Source organism: Zingiber officinale, chromosome 1A, assembly GCF_018446385.1.
Source record: "Zingiber officinale cultivar Zhangliang chromosome 1A, Zo_v1.1, whole genome shotgun sequence".
Taxonomy (NCBI): domain Eukaryota; kingdom Viridiplantae; phylum Streptophyta; class Magnoliopsida; order Zingiberales; family Zingiberaceae; genus Zingiber; species Zingiber officinale.
In genome coordinates, this window is record NC_055987.1 from 71,043,922 (window position 1) to 71,060,706 (window position 16,785).

The 16,785-nt window shown below is 39.4% G+C and overlaps 2 long non-coding RNA genes across 2 annotated transcripts; one reads left to right on the forward strand and one right to left on the reverse strand.

Annotated features, from left to right (window-relative positions):
- Nucleotides 1-302: 302 nt before the first annotated feature.
- On the reverse strand, nt 303-10,008 carry LOC122026123. Its single transcript, XR_006124031.1, has 3 exons — nt 8,090-10,008; nt 721-7,903; nt 303-535 (listed from the first exon to the last, which is right to left on the reverse strand). It is a non-coding gene; the product is annotated as an uncharacterized LOC122026123 (long non-coding RNA).
- Nucleotides 10,009-11,884: 1,876 nt separating this feature from the next.
- LOC122005237 lies at nt 11,885-13,994 on the forward strand. Its single transcript, XR_006118353.1, has 3 exons — nt 11,885-12,239; nt 12,683-12,772; nt 13,495-13,994. It is a non-coding gene; the product is annotated as an uncharacterized LOC122005237 (long non-coding RNA).
- The last annotated feature ends 2,791 nt before the right edge of the window (nt 13,995-16,785 follow it).

A 16,785-nucleotide genomic window follows, 5' to 3' on the forward strand; every position in this document is an offset into this window, starting at 1 on the left:
GATGGCGTGCGCGGGGAGGGGGGTTGAATAGTACTTGTGGCTAATTCGTTCGTTTCATAAAACACACAAAATATGCAGCGAAAAAAGAACAAGACAAAAGCAATGCTAACACAATTTCTTTTACTTGACTTGGAGCCCGTGACGACTCCTACTCCAAGGCCCACGATCATTGATTACTTTCGTTGGACAATCACTATAAATTTGAATAAAGATTACAAAACTTGAAGTACAATATAACAAAGTTACTGAAACAGATCAATTGATTCAGATAACTTAAACTAATTATTATATTGAGCAAACCCATGACCCAGATTTTTTTTCTTCTTATTTTCTTCTCTTATGGAAGGTAAGAAACAACATATCAAGTATAGGTTCAACAAGAAAACACAATGAATCCTCAACATCACCCAAAATCTCTCTTAATGATACGAGTATGCCTAGCACTCCTAATGATCGGAGAGCGTCATGCATCCATCTCGCCTCCTCGTCTACTCCGTCCGCAGGCCTCCCGTCATATCCAGAGAGACGTCCTCACCTATAATGTAGGCATCATGAGTCTACAACCCAGCAAATACTAACGAATATAAGCAGAATGACTTCCATAAAGTAGCAGGTATATATATATATATATATATATATATATATATATATATATATATATATATATATATTCATGTACAAAATGGAGACATGTTAAATGCAATAAGTAAAAGACCTTACGTAGCTAAGCGGGGTGAGTATGTCACATATCCAGTAACCACAATTTGAGTCTGTCAACAGTCCCATGATCCTAGAGGTACCTCCTAGAGAACATGCAGTTATATAGCTGAAGCAAACAATAGATTACAGTATCAGTCATGTTTGGAAGAGCCCTCCCCGGAGCTCATCCCGGGACACCCAACCCGTACTGCTACCACATATGCTCATACTCATCCCGTTAGACACTCAAAAAAACATAATCTATCCACATTATTCTGTAATCAACTAATTAGGCATAATCATTCCTTCCATTCTGTAAACATTCTTACCTTAAGGGAAGACATCGGAAATGAGCATCCATGAAAGTGAGCGATAAGCAATGAAAACTCAGCACCTAATCATTTATCAACACTTGAAGGAAACAACTAGAAACTGGTACCTTACAGTAAAGAACTGAAATAAATTCCAACGCCTACAACAACTAGACGTAACACAAAGTCTACTCACATAATAAGAAACTAAGGTAGAATTTGACACTTACAGCATATAGAAATAGGGAAAGAACTAGAATAAATTCAGAACAACAAAAAGAACAAACTCCCATAAAATTAGCACTGTCGCCTATCAATACATCCACAAATCATGGCAATCTCGAACGAATCTCAACGACAACGATAAATTCTCGAAACCACAACTAAGCAAGGAAACAGTGCATATTCGAGTTAAATCACCAAAACCCATAGCTCTTCAATAAAACAGAACATCAACAGATTGACTCTACGCCAACCAAATCTGCCCACAACATGGAAATCCTAAGCATAGCTAACCAATTCCGTTCAAAATACGAAGACGCCACGAGGTAGCAAGACCAATATCACAAAGTTAAACAAAAACTCCTAATTCCTGAAAATTACCGTAGCTGAGGAGTCCAAGTGCATCATATAATCTATACACAGCCTATCCATGTAAATCTGGAAATTCCCAGTGCAACAGGAAAGGATAAGAACAACAACCTCAACCTAACCTAACTAGTTCTGTCCAAAATTTGAAACAAAACACCGTAAAGAAGCAAGAGCATTCTCACAGGGAAAAAGAAACGAACTATGATCTATTGAACCTGCACCCAGAAATTCCAGAACCACAAAGGAATTGCATCGAATCTCAGAACAAAAGCCAAATCGTCTATTCAAATTCTGATATAATATTCTAAGCACATAGAAGAACCATCAGCCCTGGGATAGAGCGACACAGTCACCGGAGAAATAGAACAATGCCACATGAATCTCTCACAAAATCCGCAGTTATCCAGAGAAGCCAAACAACATCGAATTCATTCCAAAGCCCCAAATCCGTGCAAGAATACCTCCTTCCTCAATCCACCAGGAAGGCCTGAGCTATCCGAGAACTAAATCATGAGCACCCAAATTTGAATTAGAAAACAGAACAGCTCAAAACAAAATGAGGTCATTCCGGAAGACTCACACCACAATTCATTCATCTATCGAGCATCTCGTTCAGGCATTTAGACAAACATGTAATCCGCAGGAACACAGAATACTAACACCACGGAACAACAATCAAAACAAACCCAATTCCATTGACAGCCAATCAAGCTTCGGAAGCAAACGATCGACTTCTATTAGTTCCTCCTAAACCTTACCTCACAGAAGCCATGCCCATATAATAGAAGTACTTGCCTTTCTCATGTGTTTCTTCCTCCCAGCAACACTCCCAGCAGCCCTCGCGATTTCTACCACTTGCCCGCGATTTCGAGTCCGATCTGCCACCCTTGGTGGAGATTCATCAACAGATCCGTCGCTATCCTCAACTCCGACCGTCGGGAAGGAAGCTTCGTCACAGTGTTGGAGACGGTGTTGGAGGCGCATGAATAAAAGAGGTCAGGCGTGAGGTGTTGAGTGAGGCTGAGGGATAAGATGGGGCATTTTATACCTAGGGTAGTTATGCTTACTTAATGTTAGCTTAGGGTATTTTAGGTTAGTTAATCTTTTCTTTGTTTCCCTTAATCCTGTCAGTTCTATCCCTTAAACCATGATGTTCCAGTTCATTTTGAAACCCGACTACATCCCTAGAATTTCATAGAAAATTTAGTAAATTTATACCCTTTCATTAACGCCCATAAGATCTTAGCCTATATATTATTTTTATTACCTATTCTCTTTTATCAATGGATATATATTTATATCTCTATAGTTATAACCTCCTAACCAGCACGGGAGGAGACCTTACAATTCTCCCCTCCTTATAAGAATTTCGTTCTTAAAATTAAACTTAGCAAATAATTCCGGGTAGCGGTTACGCATATCTTGTTCAGTTTTCCAGGTGGCTTCTTCCATCTGCTGATTTCCCCATAGGATCTTCACCATCTTGATCTCCTTGTTCCTCAGTTTTCGGGCTTGGCGATCAAGGATCTATTTTGGTCGTTCTTCATAGGTCAGATCTGGCATCCACCGCATGGACTCATGACCGATCACATGAGATGGATTAGCAATGTATCGCATAAGCATATATACATGGAACACATTGTGTACCCCGGACAGATTTGGTGGTAGGGCAACCCGGTAAGCTCAAGTTCCAACCTTGTCCAAAATCTCAAAAGGCCCAATATACCTTGGACTGAGCTTCCCTTTCTTTCCGAACCTCAGCACCCCTTTCATTGGTGACACTTTGAGAAACACGTGATCTCCTACTGTAAATTCCAAATCTCTTCGTCATTGATCTGCATAACTCTTTTGACGGCTTTGTGTTGTCTGCATTCTGTTCCGAATTTTCTCCACCAGTTCCACTGTTTGGGTCACTAGGTGGCACAGAACTACTCTCTCTCCGACCTCATCCCAATACAACGGCATTCTGCACTTCCTTCCATACATCGCTTCATATGGAGTCATTCCTATTATGACCTGATAACTATTATTATAAGTGAACTCTATCAGGGGCAGCTTTGACTCCCAATTTCCCTTGAAATCCATCATACATGCTCGCAGCAGGTCCTCCAAAATCTGAATCACCCGTTCGGATTGACCATCCGTTTGGGGATGGAATGCGGTACTAAAAGTGAGTCTGGTACCCATTTCATGATGCAGACTTTCCCAGAACCCGGAGGTAAATTTTGGGTCTCTGTCTGACACTATTTAGGCCGAAACTCCATGTAGCCGCACTATCTCTCATATATACAATTCTGCATACTGTGTCATTATGAATGTGGTCTTTACTGGTAAAAAGTGCGCTGACTTTGTCAATCGGTCCATGATAACCCACACCGCATTTGATCCCCTATCTAAGGTTGGTAGTCCAATCACAAAATCCATAGAGACCTCTTCCCACCTCCAGATGGGTATCGAAAGTGGTCCTGCTGGCCTCTGATGTTCGATATTTACCTCCTAACATGTAAGACATTCATGTACTACTTTGATTATGTCTTTCTTCATACCTGGCCACCATTACAGTAATTGCATATCCTTGAATATTTTGGTGCTTCCACGGTGAACGGAGTAGGGGGTAGTGTGTGGTTCATTCATGAGATCCTCTCGGAACGACCCCATCTTAGGCACCCAGATACGGCCTTTGCAACGCACAATTCCATCCACTATTATGTAGATAGCTTGTCCCTTTTCCTCATCCCTCTGCTTCTATTTGATTAACTGTTGATCCATCATCTGCCCTTCCCAGATTTAATCCAGTAGGTTTAATTTTATGGTCAATGCTAACAATTTAAGCTGCTCTTTTGGTGCTACTATCTCTAAATTCAGCCGTCAAAATTCCGATATCAACTGCTGTTGGGTGGTTAGCTGCACCAACATTGCAGATTTGCGGCTCAAATGATTAGCTACCACATTGGTTTTACCCGGATGGCAGTTGATGTTACAGTCATAGTCCTTCACCAGCTCCAGCCACTGTCTCTGTCTCATATTTAGTTCCTTCTGTGTGAAGAAATATTTCAAACTCTTGTGGTCTGTAAAAATCTCACATCGTTCCCCGTAAAGATAGTGCCTCCAAATCTTTAGAGCAAAAATGACTGCCGCCAGTTCCAGATCATGTGTGGGATAATTCTGCTTATGCACCTTCAACTGACGCGAGTCATATGCAATGACCTTCCCATTCTGCATGAACACAGCCCCTAATCCAGTTTTGGAGGCGTCAATGTACAACACAAATCGTCCAAAACCATCTAGTAACGCAAGCACTGGTGACGTTGTCAGTCTTTCCTTCAGCTCCTCAAAACTTCTCTTACACTGGTCTGTCCATTCATATCTTACCCCCCTTCTTAGTCAATGAGGTTAGAGGCAGAGCAATCCGGGAAATGTTCTGAATGAATATCCGATAAAAGCCTGCCAACCCCAAGAAGCTCCGAATCTCAGTAGTGTTCTTTGGTGTGCCCCAATTCCGGATTGCCTCAACTTTGGCTGATCAACTTCTATACCTTTCCCTAAGACAATGTACCTTAGAAATGGTATCTGATTCAGCCAAAAATCACACTTGCAAAATTTTGCGTATAGTCGATGATCCTTCAATGTTTGTAGTACTGTCGTCAAGTGCAGACGATGCTCCTGGCAACTTCTAGAGTAAATTAATATATCATCAATGAAGACAATAACGAACTTGTCCAAGTAGGGGTGAAAACCCCGGTTCATCAAGTCCATAAATGTTGTTGAGGCATTGGTAAGTCCAAATGGCATAACCAGGAACTCATAGTGCCCGTATCGGGTTCTGAATACTGTTTTATACACATCCTTCTCCTTCACCTTCATCTGATGATATCTTGATCTCAAGTCGATTTTTGAAAACATTGTTGCTCCTTGTAACTGATCGAACAGGTCATCGATTCTGGGCAATGGATACCTGTTCTTGATGGTAACTCGATTCAGCTCCCGGTAATCGATGCATAGACGCATAGTCCCATCCTTCTTATGTACGAATAACACTGGGCTCCCCATGGTGATACGCTTGGTCGAATGAAACCCTTATCCAACAATTCCTGCAATTGCTCCAACTCTTTCATTTCGGTAGGTGTCAATCGATATGGTGCTTTTGACACCGGTGTAGTCCCCGGTACTAGTTCTATTCCGAACTCCACCTCCCGAATCGGGGGTAGTCCGACAACATCCTCTGGGAACACTTTCGGAAAATCTCGAGCTATCTCCACCTCCTCCAAACTTGGTCGCCGAGTTTCTGACTTAACCGTGATATTGACTAAAAGGCCCTAACACCCCTTGTTTAGCATTCGTCGAGCTTTACACATTGAAATCATGTGAGGGAAGGATGGTCTTGGGATTGCATGAAAAATGAAGAATCCCTCGTTAGGTAGCTTCAACTTAACGGTTCGTCATTTACAATTGATGACAGCCTCATGCTGAGTCAGTCAATCCATTCCAAGGATCACATCAAATTCCACTATATCCAGCACAATTAGTTCTGCACCTACGATATGATTTTGCATCATCATCTGACAATTTCTTACCACCCTGTAACTGTGTAGTTCCTCTCTGTAAGGTAAAGAAATACTATATCCCTTAATCATTCATTCAGGTGTAATGCCCCATTTTGCAATGTAAGTCGCAGATATAAATGAATGGGTGGCACCAGAATCTATTAATACATGCGCCGGTATATTGGCAACAAGAATCATACTTGTGATGATAGCCGTGTCTAGATCCACTTGCTCTTGAGTCATGGCAAATACCCTTCCTTTGGTTGACTTCTTGAGCTGAGGGCAGTCCCTAGCAAAATGCCCTGCCTTCTTGCACATATAACAAACATCGGTACCTGTCAGACACTGTCCAGTATGAATCTTATCTCACTTGAGGCAACGAACCTTGTTCTCAACCTTGGAAGCAGTACCTTCAGCTGGTTGTGATTTCTGAATTTGTTGACGTGGCTGTGTCTGTTTAGGCGATTGCTTGCCCTGATACCGACTAGGAAATGACTTCTTTTTGCCCGACTCCTATTGATCCCTTCCCTGATAACTCAATCTCTTGTTCTGGGCTTCCTTGATCATGTCATTCCTGTCCCTTTCAGACATCAGTGCCTGGCCAACTGCCTCCCTGGAGGCGGTGACCCGACTTAGTCTGACGTCATGGCGAATGGCATCTCTCAATCCTTCTGTAAAGTGCTTCAGCTCCTCAACTGGTTGGCTGGTAATCATGGGTACGAAGTAGCATCCCCTCTCGAACCTCTTGACGTACTCAACCACCATCAAATCTCCCTGGCGAAGCTCCAAGAACTCCCTTGCCAGCCAGGTTCTGTTGTCAGTAGTGAAGTATTTCCCGTAAAATACCTCCTTGAAATCAGCCCATGTCAATGTAGCCAAATCAACTGTCAATCGTGCACCTTCCCACCATACTCGTGCATCATCTCACAGCATAAATATCGTGCACCTGACCTTGTCCGCATCTGTAAGCTGTATGAAGTCGTATATCATCTCTAGAGATCGAATCCATCCTTCTACAACAATCGGATCTGTGGTGCCTTTAAACTCAGTCGATCCAAGCTCCCGAAATTGCTTGTAGACCAGTTGCAGACTAAATGTAGGACGTTTAAGTGTGCTCTCCTCTTCCCTAGCTTGCAATAGTTGTTGAATCTGCTCCCCATGGATACGGTTCTGCTCATGTAGGAGTGCAGTAAGCCCCTCTAAGAACTGGTTATTCTGACCACCTATGTCACCGTTGTTCCTTTGACTAGCCATAACCTGGATATTTCTGATATAAAATCTCATTTGGGACTCATAAATACATATCAATATATCAATCATAGCATGACTAAGTTATCATATTAAATGAAGAACTATAATAACCTAAATCTTACAAACTTGTGGCTGAAGTAGTCGAGTTCCTGACGAGATGACTTAGGCATGCTGCCCCTTAGGAGTGTGCTCTGATACCAACTGAAACATCCCTAGATCAATTTTTTTTCCGCCTCGCTAGACTTAAACTAAACAATTACTTAAGGAAGCAAACCCATCAGGAGATTTTTTTCTTCTTATTTTCTTCTCTTATGGAAGGTAAGAAATAGCATATCAAGTATAGGTTCAACAAGAAAACACAATGAATCCTCAACATCACCCAAAATCTCTCGCAATGATACGAGTATGCCCAGCACTCCTAATGATCGGGCAACGTCATGCATCCATCCCGCCTCCTAATCTACTCCGTCCGTAGGCCTCCCGTCATATCCAGAGAGACGTCCTCACCTGTAATGTAGGCATCATGAGTCTACAACCCAACAAGTACTAACGAATATGAGCAGAATGACATCCATAAAGTAGCAGGTATATCTAATATATATATATATATATATATATATATATATATATATATATACCAATATTCATGTACAAAATGGCGACATGTTAAATGTAATAAGTAAAAGATCTTACGTAGCTAAGTGGGGTGAGTATGTCACATATCCAGTAACCACAATTTGAGTCTGTCAACAGTCCCAGGATCCTAGAGGTACCTCCTAGAGAACATGCAATCATATAGCCGAAGCTAACAATAAATTACAGTATCAGTCATAGATTACAGTATCAGTCATGTTTGGAAGGGCCCTCCCCGGAGCTCATCCCGGGACACCCAACCCGTACTGCTACCACATATGCTCATACTCATCCCGTTAGACACTCAAAAAAACATAATCTATCCACATTATTCTGTAATCAACTAATTAGGCATAATCATTCCTTCCATTCTGTAAACATTCTTACCTTAAGGGAAGACATCGGAAATGAGCATCCATGAAAGTGAGCGATAAGCAATGAAACTCAGCACCTAATCATTTATCAACACTTGAAGGAAACAACTAGAAACTGGTACCTTACAGTAAAGAACTGAAATAAATTCCAACGCCTACAACAACTAGACGTAACACAAAGTCTACTCACATAATAAGAAACTAAGGTAGAATTTGACACTTACAGCATATAGAAATAGGGAAAGAACTAGAATAAATTCAGAACAACAAAAAGAACAAACTCCCATAAAATTAGCACTGTCACCTATCAATACATCCATAAATCATGGCAATCTCGAACGAATCTCAACGACAACGATAAATTCTCGAAACCACAACTAAGCAAGGAAACAGTGCATATTCGAGTTAAATCACCAAAACCCATAGCTCTTCAATAAAACAGAACATCAACAGATTGACTCTACGCCAACCAAATCTGCCCACAACATGGAAATCCTAAGCATAGCTAACCAATTCCGTTCAAAATACGAAGACGCCACGAGGTAGCAAGACCAATATCACAAAGTTAAACAAAAACTCCTAATTCCTGAAAATTACCGTAGCTGAGGAGTCCAAGTGCATCATATAATCTATACACAGCCTATCCATGTAAATCTGGAAATTCCCAGTGCAACAGGAAAGGATAAGAACAACAACCTCAACCTAACCTAACTAGTTCTGTCCAAAATTTGAAACAAAACACCGTAAAGAAGCAAGAGCATTCTCACAGGGAAAAAGAAACGAACTATGATCTATTGAACCTGCACCCAGAAATTCCAGAACCACAAAGGAATTGCATCGAATCTCAGAACAAAAGCCAAATCGTCTATTCAAATTCTGATATAATATTCTAAGCACATAGAAGAACCATCAGCCCTGGGATAGAGCGACACAGTCACCGGAGAAATAGAACAATGCCACATGAATCTCTCACAAAATCCGCAGTTATCCAGAGAAGCCAAACAACATCGAATTCATTCCAAAGCCACAAATCCGTGCAAGAATCCCTCATTCCTCAATCCACCAGGAAGGCCCGATCTAATCCAGAACCAAATCATGAGCGCCCAAATCTGAATTGGAAACATAATAGCTCAAAACAAAACGAGGTCATTCCGGAAGACTCACATCACAATTCATTCATCTATTGAGCATCTCGTTCACGCATTTAGACAAACATGTAATCCGTAGGAACACAGAACACTAACACCACGGAACAACAATCAAAACAAACCCAATTCCATTGACAGTCAATCAAGCTTCGGAAGCAAATGATCGACTTCTACTAGTTCTTAAACCTTACCTCATAGAAGTCATGCCCAAATAATAGAAGTACTTGCCTTTCTCATGTGTTTCTTCCTCCCAGCAACCCTCGCGATTTCTACCGCTTGCCCGCGATTCCGTGTCCGATATGCCACCCTCGGTGGAGATTCGTCAACAGATCCGTCGTCGTCCTCAACTCTGACCGTCGGGAAGGAAGCTTCATCGCGGTGTTAGAGACGGTGTTGGAGGCACGTGAAAAAACGATGTCAGGCGTGAGGTGTGGAGTGAGGCTGAGGTATAAGATGGGGCATTTTATACCTAGGGTAGTTATGCTTACTTAATGTTAGCTTAGGGTATTTTAGGTTAGTTAGTCTTTTCTTTGTTTCCCCTAATCCTGTCAGTTCTACCCTTTAAACCATGTTGTTCCAGTTCATTTTGAATCCCAACTACATCCCTAGAATTTCATAGAAAATTCAGTAAATTTATGCCCTTTCATTAACGAGCATAAGGTCTTAGCCTATATATTATTTTTATTACATATTCTCTTTTATCAATGGATATATATTTATATCTCTATAGTTATAACCTCCTAACTTGCACGGGAGGAGACCTTACAGTTATCGACAACAATAGAATTAGTAATTTGTTCATCGGTTGTGGAGCAGCGTTGAAGAGAGCAGCAGTTGTTCGTTCTTGATTTCGGAAATTGTGTTGTTGAAGCAACTGGTCGAGCCCTCCTTAAATAGTCAAGCTAGGCCTAATCCAGATCCACTGATCTCGGGATCAGGTTTGACTCGTCGCTGATCGGTCGACCGATCCCCTGGTTCGGTCGATCGATCCTTCCTGAATCGGTCCGTCTTCCCATCCAGATCCAGCTTCAGATGAGTCCACGTTCGGTCGACCGATCCCGCCATTTGGTCGACCGATCCCGCTATGCTCGCCGACTCATCTGGTCTGATCCGATCAATCCAGCCTAATTTCGATCACCGTATACCCTCTATTTGGTAGACTGAACCCCAAGTTTGGTTGACCAATCCTTTGGTCGAACCAGTTCATCTGGATGGAAATCTATTTGTTTGCTTTAGAGGTTCGGTCGATCGATCCCTGCTTCGGTCAACCGATCAAGGCTAAGTCTGACCTTGGAAAACTATTAGTTTCCTACAAAATAGAGTTATAAAAAATAGCAAATAATATATAAATCATTATTAACTTTATAGCCTTCGCATTGTCCTGTTCTGACTTCGGATTTTCTCCGGAAACTTTAGGTCGAACCAACGCATATTGTTCCCTCAATGTGGAACGTGCCTTCACCTACTCCTCTCAGGAGAGATTACCTATTGTCAAACTGGTCCTCGAGATCGACTGGATTTTCTGCCTAGGGTTACCACCCCAAAAGACTTAGAGTTACCAACCATTAGGGTTTTCCATAATTTAGGATTACCACCCCCTATGATCTAGAGTTATCTCCCCTAGGGTTTTTCATAACCTAGGGTTACCATCCCCTATGACATAGGGTTACCTCCCCCTAGAGTTTTCCATAACCTAGGGTTACCACCCCTAGGATCTAAGGTTACCATCCTCTAAGGTTTTCCACCTATGTAACCGTAGCTAGGATTTTCCATCACCTAGGATTACCGTCTCCTAGGACCTAGGGTTACCACCCCTAGGATTTTCTACCTGCCTAGAATCCACTAGGAATTTTACTTAAGACAATTTAAGACTTTCTTGCAAGCTCAATCAACTTTGTCAGATCACACAACAACTTAACTTTAGACCATTTGACATAATCAAAATCTAGGTTCGATTATCTGGTACTTCCTGTACTAATATTAATAATAGTTTTTATGATGTACCTAATTAAGTACACTGCGGATAGTATTATATTTTTACAAACGACGACGTATAAAAAAAGTACACAGTTAATAAACTTTTCTTTGACATACTTAGCGTGTTATTAAAACTTAATATTAATGGTATGCAAAATATGCGGTTAATATTATTATATTTATATAAACGATAGCCTTAAAAAAATACATATTGTAAAAATAAATATTATCTATGATGTAAAAAATATACTATTAAAATAAAATATTAACGGCTTAATACTGTTAATAGTATTATTTTCTTGAAGTTAATTTTATGTCTTAAATTTATTTACCCCGGCCTAAACCTAAAACTTCGTTGACGCACGCCTCCGCCACATTCTCCTCTTCCTCTCTTCTCCGGCAAAACCACATTCACAACCAAAACCTTCGCTCCCTCTCCCTAGAGGTCGAGACGTCGGAATCCTTCCTCTCCTTGGTCGATCCCGTCATTGTGACAAGGCGCTCTTGTTGGACGTCGCCCCGTCATTGTCCTTGAACTCGAGCTCCTCCTAGGGTCCAATCCCTCGACCGATCTCACTCGCCAAACCCTCGTTGCCATAGAGAACGAATGGATTCAACCTCTTCCTCTTCCAAATGCTTGAATGCCCTAAGCGACAGAACCACAATGATGGTGGCTCTGCTGCCCAATTCTTCACCGTTTATGGCCTTGAAGTACGCTTCCATTCCCTTCTTCTACTCTGTTTTTTTTTTTTTTCATTTTTTTCTTTCCTTACTATGGCTTTCATTTTTTTTTTGTAAGAGGCGTCTTTTTTGGTGCACAGTATAAGTTTAAGATGAGATAGCCTATGTGTGAAGTGAAGTATTCAATCACATTTAGATTACTGCAATGTGTACCCAATAACTAATCACCCTTTCGGGTTTATTTTTCGTGCATACAACCTATTTAGTAGGCTGCATTCCTAAATTGTTCTTCTCATTCTTACAGATTGTTGGTTCTACACTAGGCTTCCCACATTGGGTTATTTTGTGGCAAGTGTGCTTAGTTGATTTCTTGCATTCTTCAGTGTTTTTCTGCTTGACTCCATGGAAAATTGGACGTCCTTAATTTTTCATGTATTACCTATGTAATTTATTGTTTGGTTATTTGTCTCTAGGAACTCGAAGAGTTGGCAACTAAATATGATATTTTCTTGCATCTGACCTTTTCCTTGGTGGATTGTTTTACCACTTGCTCATAAGATGAGGTATCTTTTACAAAAACCTATAATCTCTTTTGATTGATTGACATTTTTCTTTCAATTTTCTTATGTTAAATTTTCTTTTCTTGTTGAACATGATTTTCTATTGTTGTTTTTAGGATAAGTTCTTTGGTATATTTTTTAGATGCTTAGTTCTTAAGATGCTTTAAAATAGATGTGGCATTGTGGCATTTCTGACACACAAAAATAAAATAAAATAACAAAATAACAGTCTCAATTTCTTTGATTACTTAAGTGTGACATTGCAATTTCTTTGGTGTCCATGTGCATGCCATTGTATCTCTCTATATGTCAATCCTATTTGAGAAAGTGTGACCATTTAAAATATTCAGAACTTTCTTTCCAAAACCAGCTTTACTCTATTCCTATCTCCATATCTCAACTTTTCTGAGCTAGTCTTGCATTTCAACTAACAACATTTAGTTTAGTTTAGCATTGTGCTAATGGTGATGGGAATTTATTGAATTTGGAATTTTTATGGGCAAATCAGTTAGGTTCATTTTTTGATCACCTAAAAAGTTATGTGGAATATACATAATGTGCCACTCTAACAGTTTTGGTACTCAGTTGTACTTGGTCATCATTCCATGAACTAGTGCATTTGAACAATACTCTAGTTGGCAATCATTTAATGGACCCTATTTGACAATCATATAATAGCTTCTATTACTGTCCTATCTTGCTCTAACTTATATTTTTGAATGCAGGTACCGAATTCCACCTTTTGATTTTACTATTAAAGGAGTCACATCAATTTCAACAGATGTGCACAAGTATGGATTTGGGCCCTAAGGGAACAAGTGTTGTTTTATGCAGAAATCATGAAATAGGAAAGGTAGGCATCTCTTTTTCCTGCTTCCTGTATTCTTAGCTTTGATTTCAACTCTCAGGAATACTATCTAAGAGTTCTTGTGGAGAAGGTGGATTGATGGATCTTGTTGGAAAGTTCTTAGGAATACTATCAAAGTGCATCACATTCCTCTTGGTGGATCTTGTTGGAATGTTTGGATTGATAGAGTTTTTGCGGAGAAGGTGGACCTAATTCGACCAAATAATGATTTTTTTTTCTCAAGGATGCAATTGGAACTGCTTGGCTATCTAAATTTATAGTTTTGTATGATTGATATAAATTTTATTCATTTTAAAGTCATATACTTTTTTGTATTAAAGAAATCATGTTATTAAGTGAATTTCATATTTTCTCTTATTAAGTGAATTATTGTTTTGTTTAAATATTGTGCTGAGGGTTGTACGTGATATTATAATTATTTGAGTTTTGATTTTATAATTGTGTGTGATATTTATATGTGGTATTATAATTGTATGACATTGAAATTGTTTGAGTATATATTTTATATTTGTGTGGTGCTGATAATTATATCTGGAAAGATGTGTTTAGTTTAGTTTTTAGTTAGTTTTTCTTTTTTACATAATAAAATTTTTCTAGTTGCATTATTCATCACATCATGATTATTTGTTCTTTAGTGTAAAAATACTAACACACTTGTTTTAGATTTCATGTGGTTTATTATTGAATTATGGTGATAGTATGTTTAGTGATCTATGTTTTTTTTATCTATGATAACATGAAGTGAGCAATGTTTTTACTATAAGAGTTTAAGTATTGAACTTATTTTAGGATCTCTCCATACTTTGCTGAGTTTTGATGGTAGATAATCTTGAAAATAGTCATGATTCATAGAACTTGATTAGTACTAGTGTTTCCATGGTGATTTCTTAAACTACATTTTGGTTACTGGATGAGGCTTGAATTATGTTAGCCAAATTATTTGGAAAAATTAAAATATCTCTATATTTGTATTTATGTGCATTTATGTTAAAGTGTCACAGTTTGCAATCATTTAAAAAAATGAAAAATAAAAATGAATAAGGGATATAAAAAATTAGTTGTCATGAGTAGAAACTAGCGAGTTATTGCTTTGAGACCGATTTAGATTATTGGAAAAATAACTGCTATGTTTCTCTTGATATAGAGCTGCCTTTGAGATCTTGAGTAGATTGAGAAGGTTGAATTAAGCTTGTGGCAGGCATGTGTCTATCGTTGGGAGCATAAGGAATACAGTGATATGATGACTTGACTAAATTTAGGAATTGATACATAACAAATTTATGTCATTATTGCATTGAACATGACAAACTATTACTTAGACCATACTTAAACAACTTTTGTATCTTGTTCACCAATGAATCATTTGATAAGATTAAATCGACTTATTAGAGATTATGATATACTATTTAACCACATGAGTTTAGATGTAGTTTTTAATTGAGGATAAGAAAAGTTTTAAGTTTGGGGGTGTGATGTGCGTAGATTATATATGTATTTAGGCATTATTTGATATAAATCTACTTATATTTCATGAATATAATCTATGTTTATTGCACCTTATTTTATTATTATGTCATAATTCCATCATATTTTGTTCAGAGATCTGCTTTTTTCATGTTTTGATTGACATGATGCAAATTGGAGCGAAAATGGAGGAAAGACACACATTGAAGCAACTTATGAAAATCATCAATAAGGGTCATGCCAAAAGGCACGATTGTGCACCCATTCCTAAAGAAAAATATAAGCTGGTTGTGCCCCTTGTCGCGTCTTGTCTCCCACCAAAGAGCAGCCATGACATGGCCATGCCCTATGGGTATGACCATGTCTCTTCTCGGAGCCAGTTGTGCCTCCCACTAAAGGTCAACCGATGGTTGGTCGTGTAAAATTACATGACCATGCCCCCTTTCGGGAGCCAAATCATGGTCTAGTTGTACCATTTGGCATGGTCGTGCCATATTTCTCAAGCTAAATCAGAGAGGGGTCATGCCTTTTGGCACGACTGTGCCTCTCCATGACGTGTGCCGTGGAGTCAGGGTCGTGTTTGTGCAAAAAATAGGGCTGTGTCGAATTTGGGTAGACTGCAGACTAATTTTGAAACGGGTATAACTTTGTTCTCGGTTGGAGTTATGGACAATTCCAGATGCCAAATTATAGCTAACTTCAAGATATATAACTTTTTTTCAGGTTCAATAGAGAGTAAGCATGGTCTAGCCATAATAAAAGGCATGGTCATACCTCCTAGGCATGGTTGTGCCTCCTAGGCATGGCTGCATCGGGTCCTCTGCTCAGACTGTAGACAAAACTTTAAACTATCATAACTTTCAGTTCGGTTGGATTTAGGGTTTGATCCAAATATTAGAATATAGATAATTTCAAGGGATGTAACTTTGGTTTAGGGTAATATCGGAGAAAATCAATTTTAAGGGGTGAAAAACTTATTTTTACAGAGTCCTGTAAACCTGGCAGATCTGGACAAATTTGGAGGAGGTATAGAAGGGTCAAGAAACTCATTCTATAACTCTACTTGGATTTGAGACTTCGTCTCTCTCCTTAGAGAAGGGTTTTTCCCTTAGGGGAAAAGCCTAGAGCTCTTCTTCTTCATGATCTGTCCTCCTCTGGAGCAAGGGAACGCCTCTAAAGATGTCGGGCTTCAAGGATAAACACTCTCCTCTCTTTATTTCCATATATTTAGTTATAGTTTTCTATTTTCTTCATCCTTTGGTGGTATTTCCTTACAATGAAGTAGATCCTTTGATTCTTAGGATGTAGGGAGTATTTGTGATACAATGTTGATGTATGAACTATGTATATGCCATTTCCTTGTTCAATAATGTGTTTATGTCATGTTCTATGTGTGTTGTGCCTTATATATGCTTGACAAAATGTGTGTGAGGTAAATTCATGTATATGTAGAGTTTTGTTCATTGTGCAGAGGAGGTACTCTAGTTTGTTTAACCAAGGACCTTGTGACAGAGGGTATTCCTTACTTTCTAAGGTATCACCCTTGAAATGGAAGGCAATTCCCTACAAGGGAAGCTAATTGGAGTTTAGAGGTTTCTCCCAAATTAATGTTAGAAAGTGGTTTGTTTAATCTAGCGATTGTATAATTGGAAGACCCTATGATATAGGGTATCTCTTTAACCTG